Raw genomic sequence first — 16405 nt, 5'->3', positions numbered from 1 at the left:
ATTGTTGGAGTTGATTATCAGGTGATGCTTATTCGAGACGTCCCTCATTACCATAAAACCTTATTTCTTCATATCTAATGGCGACTTCTACGGAGCAAGGTTAGAAGTGGATGTTGATGGCATCTCTATATGTGGGTCTTTGAGCTTAGATTTGTAGTTGTAAAGGGACAGAGTCTGTCATTCAAAACATACAAATGGTTAATAGAGTTGGAAATCCAACTTCCAGTAGAATTGGCCTTTCACATTATACTATCTTCAGCTTGGTTTCCCATGTTTGTGCCGTCAGTGCCTTTGTGTAGAGGGTCTTGTTTATTCAGTGACTGCTGAATAAGTAACATGATATTCGTAGAAAAACTTAATCTGGAAGGGAATTCTGGAGATCTACTGTACCTACCCATCTCCAGACAGTCACCCAGGAAGGCCAGCACTGATACTTAATCCTGGTGATAATTTATATTAATAAATTTTCAAACCTGACTACAAATGCTTAACGTCAAAGAGTTTCTCTGAATTCTATGTTTTTTCAAAGAAAAGCATGTCTGTTTGGAACAGCTCTTGGTTATGTACAGAGGATTTTGAAAAGCACTTAGAGAAATGTCACGCTTGACAGTTTCAACGAATGCTGAAGCTTGATAACCTACAGTAAGGAAAAAATACAAAGAGTAAACAAGACTAACTGAAAAAGACTAACACGAGAACTGAAAAAATCTTGTTCTATCTCAAGTTTGAGCTCTTTAGACAGATGTCATCCATTGGTTGGTGTACTCTCTGTGTTGTAGAAAAACATTTAAATTTCTGATTTGGTAGCTTAAATAAGATGTAGTAATTGTGCAATTATTTGCTTTGCTTTTTGTTGTTTTGAGATTATGTATACTTGTGTTAAATTTGTAATGGAAATATACTATTGGTTTTATCTTAAATTTTAACACTGTTTTCTTACGTTGTAAAGAGACTTATAGTTCTTTTACAAATGGTTCAACTAGGATTGAGTAATGAATGCATTTCACATAATGGGTGTTTTCTGTGAACAATTTTGTAGAGACTAGAAGGAAATAAAGGAATTAAGTTGCCTTAAAGACAAACAATGATATTAATACACAGATTGCAAGTCATTCTTGTTACTGAAAGTTTTGATTTCTTGTGTCTGTTTCTGGATGTCTGGAGCTAGAAATAGGCAAGGCAGAAAGCAGGAAGTCTACCAGAGAGTCAGCTTGTTCATCTTAGACAATTCAACTTACAAGTTATCCTAGCTATTTTTACTGAACAAAAAAAAAAATTGTTATTGCAATGAACTTAGTAAATATTCATGTTATAAATTAGGGGTAGAATAAACACAGTTTACCCCCAGTTTACAAAAAAAACTTGAACACTATACATGGAAGAGATAACTTGACTGCTTCCTATTTTAAGCGTGTCGTTTCATTATACATTCTGAAGAAACAGCAAAGTAGTTCTTTCTAGTAGCCAGTGCTAATAATTAAAAATTCCTCACTTTTTAAAGATATCATTGGTTTAGCTGTCACCCTTCTACTAGTATTTATGTATAGTATAATGCTGGCCACCATTACTAAGGTTGAACACTTTTGAAGGGAAGTAGCATTTGACAGTTTTAAAAATAGATTGACAAGTTTACAGAGGATGCTTCATGCATTTGTCAACTGAAACAGATACAGAAGCTTCCTGTGAGAGTTCTTTCAATCTTAAACTCTACAAGCACATAAGATTTGAAATAGACGTGTTTTTTTTATTGTTTAAAAAATAGTATTGCTTAAAGCACTTCTTATGTGAAGAATCATGTATTACAACATGCTTTTCAAAACTTACTGTGACATTAACAGTGCAGTGATGTATTTCTTTTATTATTGAATTTTGTTATTTTATTATTTTCATAATTTTACACAACATGAAATGCTTTGGAAGGTGTTGGAATAGTGAGGTATAGAAGTGGACCCTCTTGGAGGAATGACACAAGACAATCTTAGATTAGCGTTTACTAGCTACTGCTCTGAACTTTGATCTTACTAACAAAACTGTATATGGTAAGAATAATGTAGTTAGCAATTTTATCTACTGACAGGTTTGATTCAGTCAGCTGCTAGTGAAGTTGAGTACAAACTGATAGCATTTCTTTGGTGAAAGGTTTTTTTTTTTTTAATCATTGCCCTTGACAGAAATAGCATAGCAGTGAATTCATAATAATTGCTAATTGTGTGGAAATATATTAATTTCTTTTCAGTTGTCTGAGGCTGGAAAAGAGTCTGTTTCAGTATGACGTGATGAGCATTAATTCATTTTATGTAATTTGATAAAGTGCTTCCTCAGCCTTAATTGTTATTAAAAAGATGGGTAAACTAAGGCACGGAATACAAACCATAAATAGGGATTTATTTAGGGCATGAGGCAGTTAATGTTTTTAGCCTTTGTCTTGTTTAAAAAAAAAAAAAGTTGTTACTTTCAAGTTAGTGGAAAATATCACATTAATGAGATTGAAATATTGGAGATTCTTGATAGCCCATTGAGGAAACTCTGCAGATACTAGTGCTGTCAGGAATGTTTGTTTGTATTTGGAAGTCTTGAGATGGTTGCATGTTGGAGAGGAAAATGCCAGATTGATGAAGAGAGAGTTGATGCCTAGGAAATGAAACCGGGCCAGGGTTTCTGCAGCAGGCAGGTATTCTTTGAAACATAAGATTCTACTGGACAATTATTTTTTGCATTCAAAACTTCTGTATATTTGTATATGGATCTTGACAGTCTTTGAATCTGAACCAGCAATGGTTAAGTTGATGTTCAAAATGAAAATGGCAGAATGTTGCCCTTTGATTATCGAAGTGTTAATATTCTTGGCAAGCAAAAGGCAAGTATTTGTGAGGAGGGAAGTAAACAAATTGGTTTATTTTGTAGTGTGGGTTGAAGAAATTAAATGAGACATAGAAAAACAAGCATCCAATTCAGTATAAATGAAACCAGTTATTATGTAAGTCTTCATCGATATGATTAGGACCTAGAAAAAAATGAAATGTGTTAAATGACACATTGAGATTACCTAATATTGCTGAAGAATTCTGCTTTAGGACTCAAATGTAATAATGTTCCCACACACTTGAAATTGTGACTGTAATCCAAGAGTACTTGTGTCCACTTTATTGTCAATTAACATATTGTTCCTCTCCTTGACTTTTTTCCACAATTGATGTCTAATTCAGGATCATTATTTCTGCTCATGAGTGTACCAGTGCATTTTCATGGTGTTGAATGCTTCTTACAAGACTTAAACAATTCTAGTGCTTGCATTTGGTATTAATGCTATGCTTTTATATCTCTGAATTTTTTTCAGTCTTGTTTTCAGTCCATATTGTTGCTCAATTTGATTGTTTTTTGTCTTCCATGAGATTTATTTATAGTTAATTTATTGTTTGTGGATTCAATTGGTTTGTGCTTCTCCTCCCCTCTGGAGTTGCTCAACTGCCCTGCTCTGTCTTACGACAGCCATTAATGACATTTTTAACATCTCTGCTGGGTATACTTGTAATACCAGACCTTACTTCCTGAAATGTGTTCCTGGAGTGCCAAGTAAAATGCTCAGAATACTCACTTATGTCTACTGATTTGCTGCTACACCAGGCCACCTCCTTTTTTGCTACCTCCTAAAGTTAATAACTCATCAGCTTTTTGCTTGTTTGCACACAAAATAATTATTTGGATTACTTTGTTAGTGTTCCTTCTGCATCTCCAAGTTCATCTTTTAGATTGCTTTTCAGACAAACTTCAGAAGCTGCTTTTGCTGTTATACTAGTTTTAATCAATGTGGTTTAGATCAAATCTTCTGGCATTCTCGAGCCACTCCCTAGTCTGTTTGATATGTTTTTCTACCATTGTTCCCCAGCTAAGAGAAGTGGTTGAATAGGATTTACTGCCCCATGTCTCTGGCAGTTATGAACCCAGATTGTTTTACGAATTGTCTAACATATATACACAGAAAGCTTTCTTTTAAGTTGCGGAAGGTGAAAAGCTGTTTGAAAACTATATGACTGTAAATACAATTGTGTATGTATGTCGAAGAATTAGGTGAAATGTGAGAGTTCAGCCTAAGCTCCGACAAATCAGGTCAATTTTAAACTTCAATACTCAGGCTTTTAGGCTGACATTAGAAACATTCTTTGTGCTTATAATAGTTCTTACACATCACTGTGCAGTAGTTCTTGCACACAAATCAGGAGTCAAAGCAGTGAGTTTTCAATTCTTATGTTTGAAATTACTGTAAGTATGCAATATCATGAAGCAATGACGTATGGCTAGTTTGATGTCCTTGCTCATGATGATTCTAGCTGATGAGGTCGAGGCAATTTCACTGGAGAGCTCCTTAAGAAGGAGAGGAGGGAGCAGGACAGACATGCACTGGATTGAAGTTGGCATCTTCTGCCACCTCACAGTTTGTGATTTCTTAAATGGTTGACCTTCTAGGTCCTTGATTCTAGCTTCTGGTCTGGGGATTAGATGTTACTTTGCCACCCTACAGATGAGGCCTTGCTGCGTTAATTGGTTGCGTTGATGGCTTTTCCCCTTGGTCTAGCACTTCTACTTAGAGCAAAAGCAGTCTTTGTAGCTCTGGAGGTTTCACTTTTTCTCTAGCCAGTGATTGACAGTTAAATTGTGGTTCTGGGGCATTTGCTTTCGTATTTGTTCATATCTGAAAAGCTGTTATCTGGAGTTTAATCTGCACGGTACTTATGAGACACCTGGTGTACCAAGCCATAGTTCACAGAGTATGCCTTATGAAAAATTGATAATGAGCCTAACAGATCAGGACCAGGGCCTTGCATAGCTAGCAGAAGATTTGTTGCCTATTGCTAGTAATGGTAATACTGCATTATAGAAAAACATATATGGTTGTACTTCTATAAGTTTCTTACAGTCTATAGGCTCTATATTGGGTGCACTATTGGGTGCACTCTGAATTGCTGAGGGAGCTGATGGATGTTATTGCTGGCTGTTGTCTGTCTTTTGGAAGATTGTAGTGAACAGGAGGGTTATCTGAGAACTGGAAGAAAGCCAGTGGCTTTACACTCTTCAAAAAGGGCAAGAGTGAAGGCCTAGAAAATTACAGATCAATTAGCCTTTTCCATATCTGGATAAGTGATGGAGCTGCTCATCCTGGATGCCATCTTCAGAGATGTGTGTGGACAAAAACGTGACGAGAAGAGTCCAAATGGATTCATTAAGGGGAAATCATGTTTGACCAATATGATATCTTCTATGATGTCATGACTGGCTGGGAGAGTGAAGGGACAGCAACGGATGTTGTCTGTTTTGACTTCAGGAAGAATTTTGACACTATCTCCTATAACATGCTCCTGAGTAAGCTCATTAAGTGTGAGTTCGATGAGTGGACAGTGAGGTGCATTGAGACCTAACTGTCTGGCAGGGCGCAGAGGACTGTGATCAGCCACCTGGAGCCTAGCTGCTGGTGTGTTAGCTAGCCACCTGGTCTGTTCTGTGTTCAGAATTGTTTAACTTAGTGTACGAATGGACAAAGTGCCTCCTTACCAAGGTTGCTGATAATATGAATCTCGAAAGTATTGCTGATACACCAGAAGGCTTTGCTGCTGTTCAGTGAGACCTGGACAGACTAAGGAACCTAATGAAGTTCAACTATAACTACTGCAGATCATGCACCTATAGAGGAACAACTGCATGCATCAGTACAGGTTGAGGATTGACATGCTGGGAAGAGCTTTAGGGATAACAACCTGATAGCTTGTTCTGGTGGAAAGTTAACCATGAATCAGCAGTGTGCCCAAATGGCCAAGGGGGCCAATAGTGTCTTAGGGTGTATTAGGAAGTGTGTTTCCAGAAGGTCAAGGATTGTCCCCTTCAAATCAGCACTGATGATACCACACCTGGAATGCTGTATCCAGTTCTCCCCAGTAAAATAAGTTGGAACTATTGAGGAGAGTCCGATGGAGGGCTGCGAAGATGACTGGGGACAGGGCATCTCTTACAAGAAACTGGTCCTGTTCAGCCTGGAGGAGACTGAGGAAATCTCATCAGTGTATACAAATCTAAGAGACTGAGTCAAGAAGATGAAGCCAGACTTGTCCTGTTGCTGGACACCACTGGAAAAAAAGGCTATAGGAGTAAACTGAAATGTGAAATTCTCTGTCCGAATGTGATTGAAACTTCTTCAGTCTGAGGGTGGCAGAGCAGTGGAGCAGGTTGCCCAGAAAGATTGTGGAGTCTCCTTTAGAGATATTTAAAACACCTGGGAAGTCTTGTGCAACCTACAAGGTAGCCCAGCTTGAGCAGAGTTGATGGACTGGATGACATCCAGAGATCTCTTCCAACTTCAATTATTTGGTGTGTAATTAAAAATAAATTAATCTTAGTCTCTTTAGCTGCTTTATTGGGTATGGCAAGCTGCTTAGGTGCAATTCCCCTGCTTTCATCAGATAGGGACTCTCCATTCCCATCTCCAGGAGTCTGAGGCTAGCATGCTGTACTCTGTGCCAACTCAACTGCACTGCTACAAAGCATGGCTTTTGTATTCAGGCCAGGTATCCTGTTTGGGTTTTGTCTCTTGTGAAATCCATTTAAGACTTTGCTCCAACCAGTTCCTGCCCAGCTTCTGGAACTTCTATGGTGCGCTGAGGTACACAATGTGGGATTTAACAAAAAGATAGTTTATCAGTGCAAAAGCAGCAATGGATGTGTAATTCCTGCTCCTATATTTCCTTGTTCTGTAAAGCGATATGAGATTTTTTTCATTCTCTGATTCTAGAATGAAGCAGCCTTGTTTTTTGTCCGATTAATAATTCCTTAACATCTTGCTGTGTATAAGATTCCTTATAAAGTTATCTTAGCGATTTAAAATTAATTCTAAGTTAAGGTTCTTTCAGGTGATAGGGTTCTGATATTTTTCCAATGGTTGATGCATGATAATGATGGATATTGCAGGCATTTTGGACCTAATGGGTAACTGAGAAGCAACGCATGCAGTTTTCTGCAGAGCACTCCATTCTGTAGTCTAATTCCCATCAGAAGTCATTGTTTTCTCATTAAGCAGTTGGAAATAGCATGGATCAGAGGTACATTTACATAAAAACCACTACAGCTTGACTTAATACTACACAGTAATTGGATATTATTAATAGGGAAATAACTGAAAAAAAATACTAAAAAGATGTGTACTATAGGACCATAGGATAGATGATTCTATACCAAATAATAAAAATTATTTTTTATTTGATCACTCTTGCATTGGAACCTATTTGCTGAATGTGAAGAAAACTAGATTGACCAGAAAACTAGACTGAGAACTGTAGGCTTCAAATTTAAAATGTGGTTTAACTGCCAAGGTAACCCATACAGTGTATACTTGTCCTAGAGTTAAAAACATGGTTCTCGTATGAGAGGATTCTTTCAATGGGTTTAACTAAGCTGTCATTACAGATGCCTACTGTACTAACAGACTAATAATAAATTCTGCTCAGTGTGCTTCAACTATCGTAAGAGCAGCAGGCCTCTACTTTAGTTTGAAAAGAAAAAATTCTAAATGTGTTTAGTAAATCTTTGAAAGGCAGCTGCCTCTTTGGAAGGCAGCTGTCCAAACCTGAGGTCTTAAATGAGATATTTGGATAGTGTCAAAGAATGTAAAAACACGTAGGCTCATTTTTCTTTTTTTGAAGCAGTATCCTTGCTAAGACTTTTCTGCATGTATAAATGTGCCACTAAGATTCTTACATCCACCGCATCAATGATGAGTCATTTAGGTGGCAAAACATAGGACAGCCAATGGTGTGTTCAGTACAACATTTGAAAAAAAAATCATCTGTGCTTGCTTGCAATAATCTTATTCAAGAGTTTATAAAAAAAAATACTGCTAATACAACAGTAAGTGGGCATGGATTTTGGAATTCAGGAAGTAAAAACATTGCTTTCTGTTGCAAATTTTGGCTGTTTTGAATTAAGCATGTTTTTAGATCTACCTGGATTTTGTTTTAGGAAAAAATAAGTTTCACAATGAAATAAATTTGAACTTGACACATCTCATGGTTTCAGTACATTTTGCACAAAATGTTAAACAGTGAAGTATAACACTAAGTTAATTACACTCTGAGAACTCCATCTAGAGTAACTAATAGGTTAAAAAATATATTTGCAAAATTTGAGACTTCACTTAATTTATACTTAACGGTGGTTGTAATGTTTGCACTCACAAAGCCAAATGCTTTCAAAAATAACTTGTGAAGACGAAAGGACTCTGTTTACAATGATATCATGTCTGTGTAGCAGTGTTAGGTAATGGTAGGGGGAATGAAGAATATCCTATGGGAAGCCTGTGTGGGATCAGTAACTCCTTGTTGGAGCAGTGTTATGGACTGACTGCAGCCATGATGCCCTGTGCTGCTCAAGCAGAGGAGGTAGAAAAGGTTGGGGAAGGGAGCTCTTAGTTTGCTTTTAAACTGCTTTAATATGTTAGTAAGCGGCAGTAAATTACGCTTATCTCCCTATGCTGTGTCTGATCTGTCTTATCCTATGAGTCTTCTCTCATTGTATTTCCTCCCCTTGTTCTTTTGAGCAGGAGGAATCAGACAGTGTGGTAGAGTTTTAACCATTCACTGCTGAGAAACAGGGACACATTCAGCTTGCTGCAATTTTGTGTTACCTAAAACCCAACTGAACTAGTGCTCTTGTTAGACTAGTTAATTCAAGATAAGAAATCTCCTTAGAATGTCAAATAAGGCATCAAAAGAACATTAGATAGGCATAACATGATTCATTCTTGACAAATGCATGATATACCATCATAAAATAATTTATTGTATGATCAAAGATATGATAATGACTTTACAATAAAATAAAAATATTAACTGCTTTTTTTTTTTTTTTTTTCATGCTTTTCTGGCAACTGCAATCAGATGCATTATTTCCCTCCTTTTTGGTTTTTTTTTTTCTTAAAAAAAGAAAAAGGCAGACTACAGCAGAAGAACCCTCTAGGACCTGTCTTAGAATTTACTGAAGGAGAACCTGTTGCAAAGTTACTAATAAATAAAATGAAATCATTGTGTTTTTATTGATCAACTTTGTCTGAGTTCAGAAAAAGAACAGATCACATATGGTTCAAAAGATTTGCTCTTGATGACAAGATTTCATTTTATTTTTATTAATAACTTTGTGAACTGGAAAAATAACTTTTTCTGTATCATCTGTTAGATTGTCATCTCTGCTGAGCTGTGGACAAACTTCCTTGCTTTCCCTTGTTTACTGAAAATGCTTTGGTTGCCTTCTCTTGTATCTAGCACAGATCATGAGATATTATTCACCACTTGAGTCTTTTGCCTTTCTCTACTGTCTAGATTAGTTTTAGTCTCTTATAACTGGGTGAAGTCTTTTTCTCTCCACGTTCTATATGTTTCTATCTATTTCATTGATATGTTTTATTTTAAAAGTCATTGTATTCTAAGCATAGTTTTCCCTTCCTCCGTATGCTCTCGGCTGTATGCTCTCAGTGGTAAAGTGGTATAGCTCTTGGCCAGCCTACCTGACAAGACTGGAAGGATATAGCAAATTTTCATGTATTGCAAGAAGAAAAATCTGTACTGATACCAGTGTATGTCCTACTGCCTTTTCACAACCAAAATGAAGCAAGGATGAGAAGAATGTTTTTATCACACATACACGGAAGTAGTTAGTAAGTAGGAGTCACTGTATACCCCCCAGGAAATAAAGCAGGTTGGAGGACTTTAAATGCTTTCTCCAAATATCCCCCACCTCCCCTGAACAGGAGCACTTGAAAACCTTCATGAAGTTTTTCAAAGGTGTGTTTAGCAGCCTTCAAGAGTCTGAGACAAAGGCAGCCTGCATGTGGCAAGTGCTCCTTCTACAGCCAGCATTTAGAAAAAAAAAAAAAACCCTAAATCTATTCCATGGAAAAATGTGCTACAAAAAAATGGCCTCCAGCAGTCCTTAATGTCCTTTCTGTATGCCTCAGAGCTTTATTCTGAGGTAGGTGTACAGAATCCTACTGAAATAGAGGCACCAAATGACCCAGATCTTTCTGTATAAAGCCAACCTGTACTAGCTCTTAAATTTCGAACAAGCAAGGGCAGTTTATATGAAGAAACGTTTACTTGGCTGCAGTTACTGAGGAAGTCTGAAGCCAGCTCTGGTCTCATGAGTCATAGCTGACTGCACTGCCACAGAATTCTTCCTGTTACAGCTCTCCGGTTTGAGGCCCTTAAAACAAATCACAAAGGCAGGTTTAAGTGTTTTTATAGATTTCATAACTTTCAAGAGCTCTCTTGGGCAGGGGATAATATTCGAATGAAGAAAGTTATGCTTACTAAATCATTTTTTTTTCACTGCTCTAAATGGTATTATTTTCTCTACAGAAGGAAGTTGGAACAGTTTATAATAAATCCAACTCAAGTCTGCGCATCACAACTATTAACTGTACTTATGTTGCTATTCTGATTGCAGAACTAAAAGCAAGTTATTTTACAATAATGAGTGGAGAACTAGGACGTTAGACAAAATACAGGTCTACAGTAAATGAGAATCACTGCTCTTTAGTTCTCTCAGATGGGAATGACACTAGTAGCACAAGTGTGATTCAGGTGCTAGACAACTTTATATGAGTGCAACTGCTTCAGAGTTGTTAAAGCAATGCTGTATATTGCTGTCAGGATAACTGCAGTTTATGATACACAGGTGTTATGTACTTTAATACTATATACAAACCCAGTAAAGACAAATGCTGTGCTCACCTTCTTCAGAGCTACAAAGCTGTTTTATTGCTGAAGCTTGGACACAGTTTTTGGGTTTTGTGATGGGAGTAATTTTTTTTCACGCAAGACTAAGAAATTAAAAATTAGCATAGTTCCATGTTGATTTTGCCCTTAGTTGAATGTGCAGACTTGTGGTGCGTGTAATTCTTTATACTTCATGATATTCTTGAATTTCTAAATTCCAGTCTAATTTAAAAGACTGTTTCAAGACAGATTCCAGAGGAATTAATGATGACAATTTTCATATTCATCCAACTAGAACACATTGTGTTTCTGTTAATTAAATTATCGCTGCCCTAAGACTTCACAAATGAATGAACAGTATCCAGAGAATAGTAATTTTATGTTAAAAGCAAGTATTATGTTCTGCATGTTTTAGTCTCTATTGTAATTGTTGCAAAATTGTAAGCAATGATTGCTTAAGATGAGGTGTTTTTTCTAAAGGAATGCCTTTCGTGTTATGCAGGTTTTACAAAACTGTCTTCAGGTAGGAAGCTTGAAAGGTCTGAATGACTGATCAATTAACTATTAAATGTTATCAGAGACCTTAGTGATAGATCTAAGCTAAAATATGAAACCTGTTTTTTTCCCTTTGTTTTAGAATAGCCTAAAGTAAGTGAACAGAACTTCTCATTCTTTCTTCATGTAGGAAGTTATCAGTCAAAAGTTTAATAGAAAACTGAGAAAATGAACAATCTTTTTCTTGTTCAAGTTATGTTTTTGTTTTTTTAATGGCTCTACTTTGTATGCTATTAAAAACACTGATTTTTCAGTGTTTAAAAATGTAACAATCCTCACATAAGTAAAATTCACTTAAGATTATTTTTTCCATGTAAATGGAATTTGAAGTATTTTGAATACTGATTCGAATACTCTCAGCTGTGCTGAGCTGGAATCTGTATAGGGATAATCCACTGCAGGATCACTTCTCCACTCAGGATATGAGTAGAATTGTTGCATTTTGTTTTTTACTTCCTCTGATGAGAAAATATGAAAATACCATATGAAACTCTGAAGCTGTAACTGCAAGCCTGAAGTATCTTGTAAATGTAGTTGTCTTGATCAGTAGCAACTTTATTACTTCTAATCATAGAATCATTTTGGTAGGGAAAGTTAAAATCAAGTCCAACTGTTAATAAAAGCGGATATGAACAATCAAGCCCTTGAAAATGAGATGCAAGCCAGACTGTCATAAATGATGCTTGTTGGTTCAGCGGGGCTGAATATACACTCTTTTTTCCAGTAGTGAAGTGTTACTTTTTCACAGTGCAAGGTACAGCTCATCTGCCAGTTCTTCGATTCAGGTGGAATTCAGGAATTCCTTCCTGCATCGTTCTGTGGCTTCTTAAAATTCTCCAGTTCCACAATATCTGAACTAGCATTCTCTTCATCGACAGAAAAGAGATCAGAGCAGCTGCCACATAACGAAATCTGTGTATCTCCCTATATGTTCCCACAGGTCATTCAGTGGGTTCCAGACCTACATATATTCACTCAAATGGCAGAACCCCCTCTATCCTCCAATTTCCAGCTTGGTCCATGCATTGTCCCGGAATGGTGTGTATAGGATACAGTAATATAGTGGTGGACAGGCAGTATCAGAATACACTCGGCTTTGTCTGCAAGTGTTATAAATTTTGAAACAAAATTTAGATGAGCAGATGAGCAAGTGGAACTACTCACAATAGAAGGATGCATAACATGTGACAGAGATGCATAATTGATAACTTAGGAAGTGGTGGACTGTTAACTTCAAGTTAAAAACAGAGGGTCTAAGATCTTAAAGCTATAGAAATGTGTCTCTGAGAACCTCAGAAAATAACTTGATGCAGTAGAAGAAGAGGAAGTTAGTGAAAGCAGTGTAAAATAGCAGGTAGTAAAATCAAAGACTCTAACACCGTTTTTGGTGGCTGTAGGCTCAGCATTAAGCAGCATGTATCAAAAATGAGAAATATTGCAGTTTGAGAGATGAAACTAAAACCAAGATGAATATTTTGACAGTGGGAACAAATTGGGAAAAAAAAGTATGAACGCTTTATATGGGTGCCTGTGTTGAGATGCTAACTAAAACCTAAGTTAAAGTAATTTAAAGAATTTGAGTTGTAGGGTTGAAAGAATTTATTTTAAAAGTACCCATGAAAACTGTACTTCAGCTTCCAAATGAAAATCAGCGCACTGAATTTGCAAAGGTTGGGATTATTCAGCTCAAGAAGAGCAAGTGAAAAATCTTAGCCAAATTTCAGGAAGTGCACATCTTAAAGTAATTTTTGCAAAGTTCTTCATCCTTAACAGATTCAAACTGCAAATGAACATTTTTCCCTTCCTACAACATTTTAAAAGACTGAAAATGCTGACTTATAAAAAGTTGTTGAATACAAGATAGTGAGATGAAAGGACATACAATTTCAAATTTATATTCTGCCTGAGTAACTCTTAAAATTCTTAAAAAATCTCTCAGTTAATCAAAATGCATTTAATTGGTGAATGCTGTACTTGAAAAGAATTTTACCTGACAAGATGGGTCCAAAAACATTTTGCCCTATTAAACACTAAGGAGAAGTATTTAGTCAAGTTTTGTCTGGAGTCGTCACTCACTTTTTAGAACAGCCTGAACAACTCTCTTCTAAATATTCTCCTTGTTGTATCCTGCCATGATGTTGTTTACTCTTAACAAGTGTCATCCCTGTATTTTTCCTTTAGAAATTTCTTCCTTCCTTGAAGTTTGACTACATGCAGCAAAAATGTTACCTCTAGTTTGGAACAATCCTTGTCCCTTCTTGTTCTTTCTAAGAAGTAAGTTACTCGCAATCTATGCTTATAATGACTTTCTAGATTACCGTGGTGGGTTGAACTTGGCTGGCTGCCAGACCCCCTGCCTGGCTGCTCTCTCACTCCCTCTGCTTGACAGCACAGACAGGGAAAACAAGATGAAAAGCTTGTGAATTGAGACAAAAAAACGGGGGGACCACCTACCAGTTAACATAATGGGCAAAAAGGCTCAAGCAAAATAAATTCAAGCCAGTTAAAAACAGAGTTGGCTTGTAGAAAGCAGATAAAACAAAAATCCCCTTCCTCTATCTCTCCTTTCTTGATTTCGACTTTTTTCCTTCTTAGCCAACTTTTCTGCTTCCTCTCAGCACTCCCAGTGGTGAGAATGGGAATGGTTGCTGCAGTCAGTTCATAACAGCATATTTCTACAAGTCCTTTATTTTTACACTTCTTCCTTGCCTTACTGCGGGTCCATCTGACAGACTGCAGCTTCCTTCAAGGCACACTTCACTACAGCAGTATGGGATCCTGCAAGGCCTGCTGTGTGGCTTTCTGCTCCACCGTCATCCTCCTCGTGGGCTACAGGGAAGTATCTGCAGTACTGTAATCTCTTCCAGTTGTTGCAGTAAAATCTCTGCCCTGTGTGTGAAGCACCTCCTCTTTCTCTGACCTGGATGTTCATATGGTTATTTCTCTGAGTTCCCTCACTCATCTCCCAGGTTCTCCTACACAGCTTGTTTGTTTGTTTCCTAAGTGTCCCTTCCTTTACGTGATTTCACTGCCACACCACCAGCTTAGCAGGTGGAGCCCATTGGGGCCATATGTGGAACCATGTGTGTCCAGAACAGGGTAGGCCCCAGTGCCTTCACGCAGAGACCTTTCTCAAATTTGCGCTCCCGGAGCACACTCAGCATCACTCATGGTTGAACCATGGCAGGGGCAAGGTCCCTTCTCTAGCAGCTGGGTCTGACTGTGATCTGATATGGAGCAGCTGTTGGGCTTTGCTCACAGAGGCCAACCTTGCAGGCTCCCCACTACTGAAACCTTGACATGTAAGCCTAATACAAACCTTGACTTCGTTTGCAGATGGTCCTCTCTTTTAATTGCAGAAGTTAAATTCAGTGTATGACCCGGGAGGATGGTGTTCAGTTTGTAACTCGATGTCAAGTAAAGCTCTTCCCCACCATGTCTTACTGGAAAAGTATATATATTTTTTCAAATGTATTTAGAGTTGCTGTGCAAAGAAAGAGAATACATAAACATACCTTTGAAAAGGGCAAATAGGTAATGGTCTTAAATTACAGTAAAAGTTGTTCAGCTTAGAGGGAGAGGGAGAAACTTTCTGACAGGTTATACAGTGAAGTTGTGCATGGAAGTGCAGGCTTTTCACTTCTAAAAACTTTCTAGCCGGATAAGCCATGCTACTACTCTTAACTCCTCCCAGATGGCCTCAAATGGAGATCAATTAAATTACTCTTATGGGAGTAAAAACTTTGATAGCTAATTCCTGTACGTTTGCTTTTCAAACAGTTTCTGTGAAAGTCTTCCATTTCTTTAAATGCATAATACCCCAAAAGAGAGCCTGGTAGAAGAGTGTTTGGGAATAGGTTTATAAGCTTAAACTATTGATATGGCAGACTTGCTAATCTAAGACAGATAAACATATTTCCCATGTATTGTAATAATCATGTAAAAAGTGCATTCTGAAAAAAAAATGACCTTGGATGAGAAAATGTGATGTCCCTTGTGTGCTTTTGTTCTGTGGGTTCAGTAAAAACAGCATACGTAATTAGGTTTGAAAACTGCTTTAATTAAGTAATTAATAGAAGTTAGTTAATGCACCAATGTCAGTTTTGTCAGTAGCTGTTCTTTCTTTGGGAAGTAAAAATTTCTAGTTTGAACTTAGGTCCAGATTCTTGAACAAATATGAAGCTGCAAAAAAAAAAAAAAAAAAAAAAGGAGCTTTCATGTACTCCTGTTAAACTCAGAGCTCCTTTTTGTTTGATTTTGATTATTGGTTTCTGCTGTATCTCTTATTATTCCTCCTTTATTATTCCTCCTGTAGACCTGAACTGGAAGGATTGTGTATTATATGTAAGTAGCTTTTAATTTTCAGATCCTTTGAAAATAATTCTGACTGGCACTATGGACTCTTATGTGAAACCAACAAATGAGACTGCTCTTTGGTTTTTGTTTGAGGAATGTTTCAGGACTGATGTACAGTGCCTTAACTGTCTGCAAGATAAGCATACTGTAATCTCTCTAGTTCATATACTGCGAAGGATGTTGATTCTTGTAGCCTTGTTGTTGGGGTCAAGAATTTGTGGATCTTGTGGATCACATCACCTGCCTTAAGCTAAGAGCCTTTTTGCTTCCTGACATATTTTCACGTTTAGCAGAATTTTTTTTCATGTAGCAGAAAAAGTAAAGGTATTCAGCCATAACAATAAGACTTTATAAAGGGTAACTTCAAATAAAGGGAGAAGCTGTACTCTCTTGGGTGTTGGCTAGGGATTTATTTTGACAATGTCAGGTGCAAGGCAGATGAGATTATTTTGTCCCCCATTACATCTCATCTGTCTTCATTGTAAAGTTTAGGTGCACTGAATTAGTGGTATGGGAAAGGATTGAATGTTGCTTTCGATTATCTGATATTCTTGTCTTAGATGGCAAAAATAGCTGGAGGTTGAGGGTGTAGCAGCTTCCTTTTTTTTTTCCTCTTCCATGTCATTTTGCTGTTGTCAGTTTTTATGGTTCTGTCTTAGTGGGTTTGCCTTCCATCTAAAATCAGTACTAACAGCAATAACTTGAATTCATCTCTTGCTCCGAAATTTTAAAAGAACAGTAAT

At 37.1% G+C, this 16405-nt stretch overlaps 1 protein-coding gene across 2 annotated transcripts in view; it reads left to right on the top strand.

Moving 5' to 3' along the window:
* Positions 1–16405, top strand: part of CERT1 (ceramide transporter 1) — a gene marked incomplete at both ends in the record, with an annotated part of 68580 nt that overhangs the window by 7497 nt on the left and 44678 nt on the right. The gene's annotated exons all lie outside the window — the stretch shown is intronic.

Source organism: Tetrao urogallus (genome assembly GCF_951394365.1).
Source record: "Tetrao urogallus genome assembly, chromosome: Z".
Classification (NCBI taxonomy): domain Eukaryota; kingdom Metazoa; phylum Chordata; class Aves; order Galliformes; family Phasianidae; genus Tetrao; species Tetrao urogallus.
This window is presented reverse-complemented; position numbering and strand designations above follow the sequence as displayed.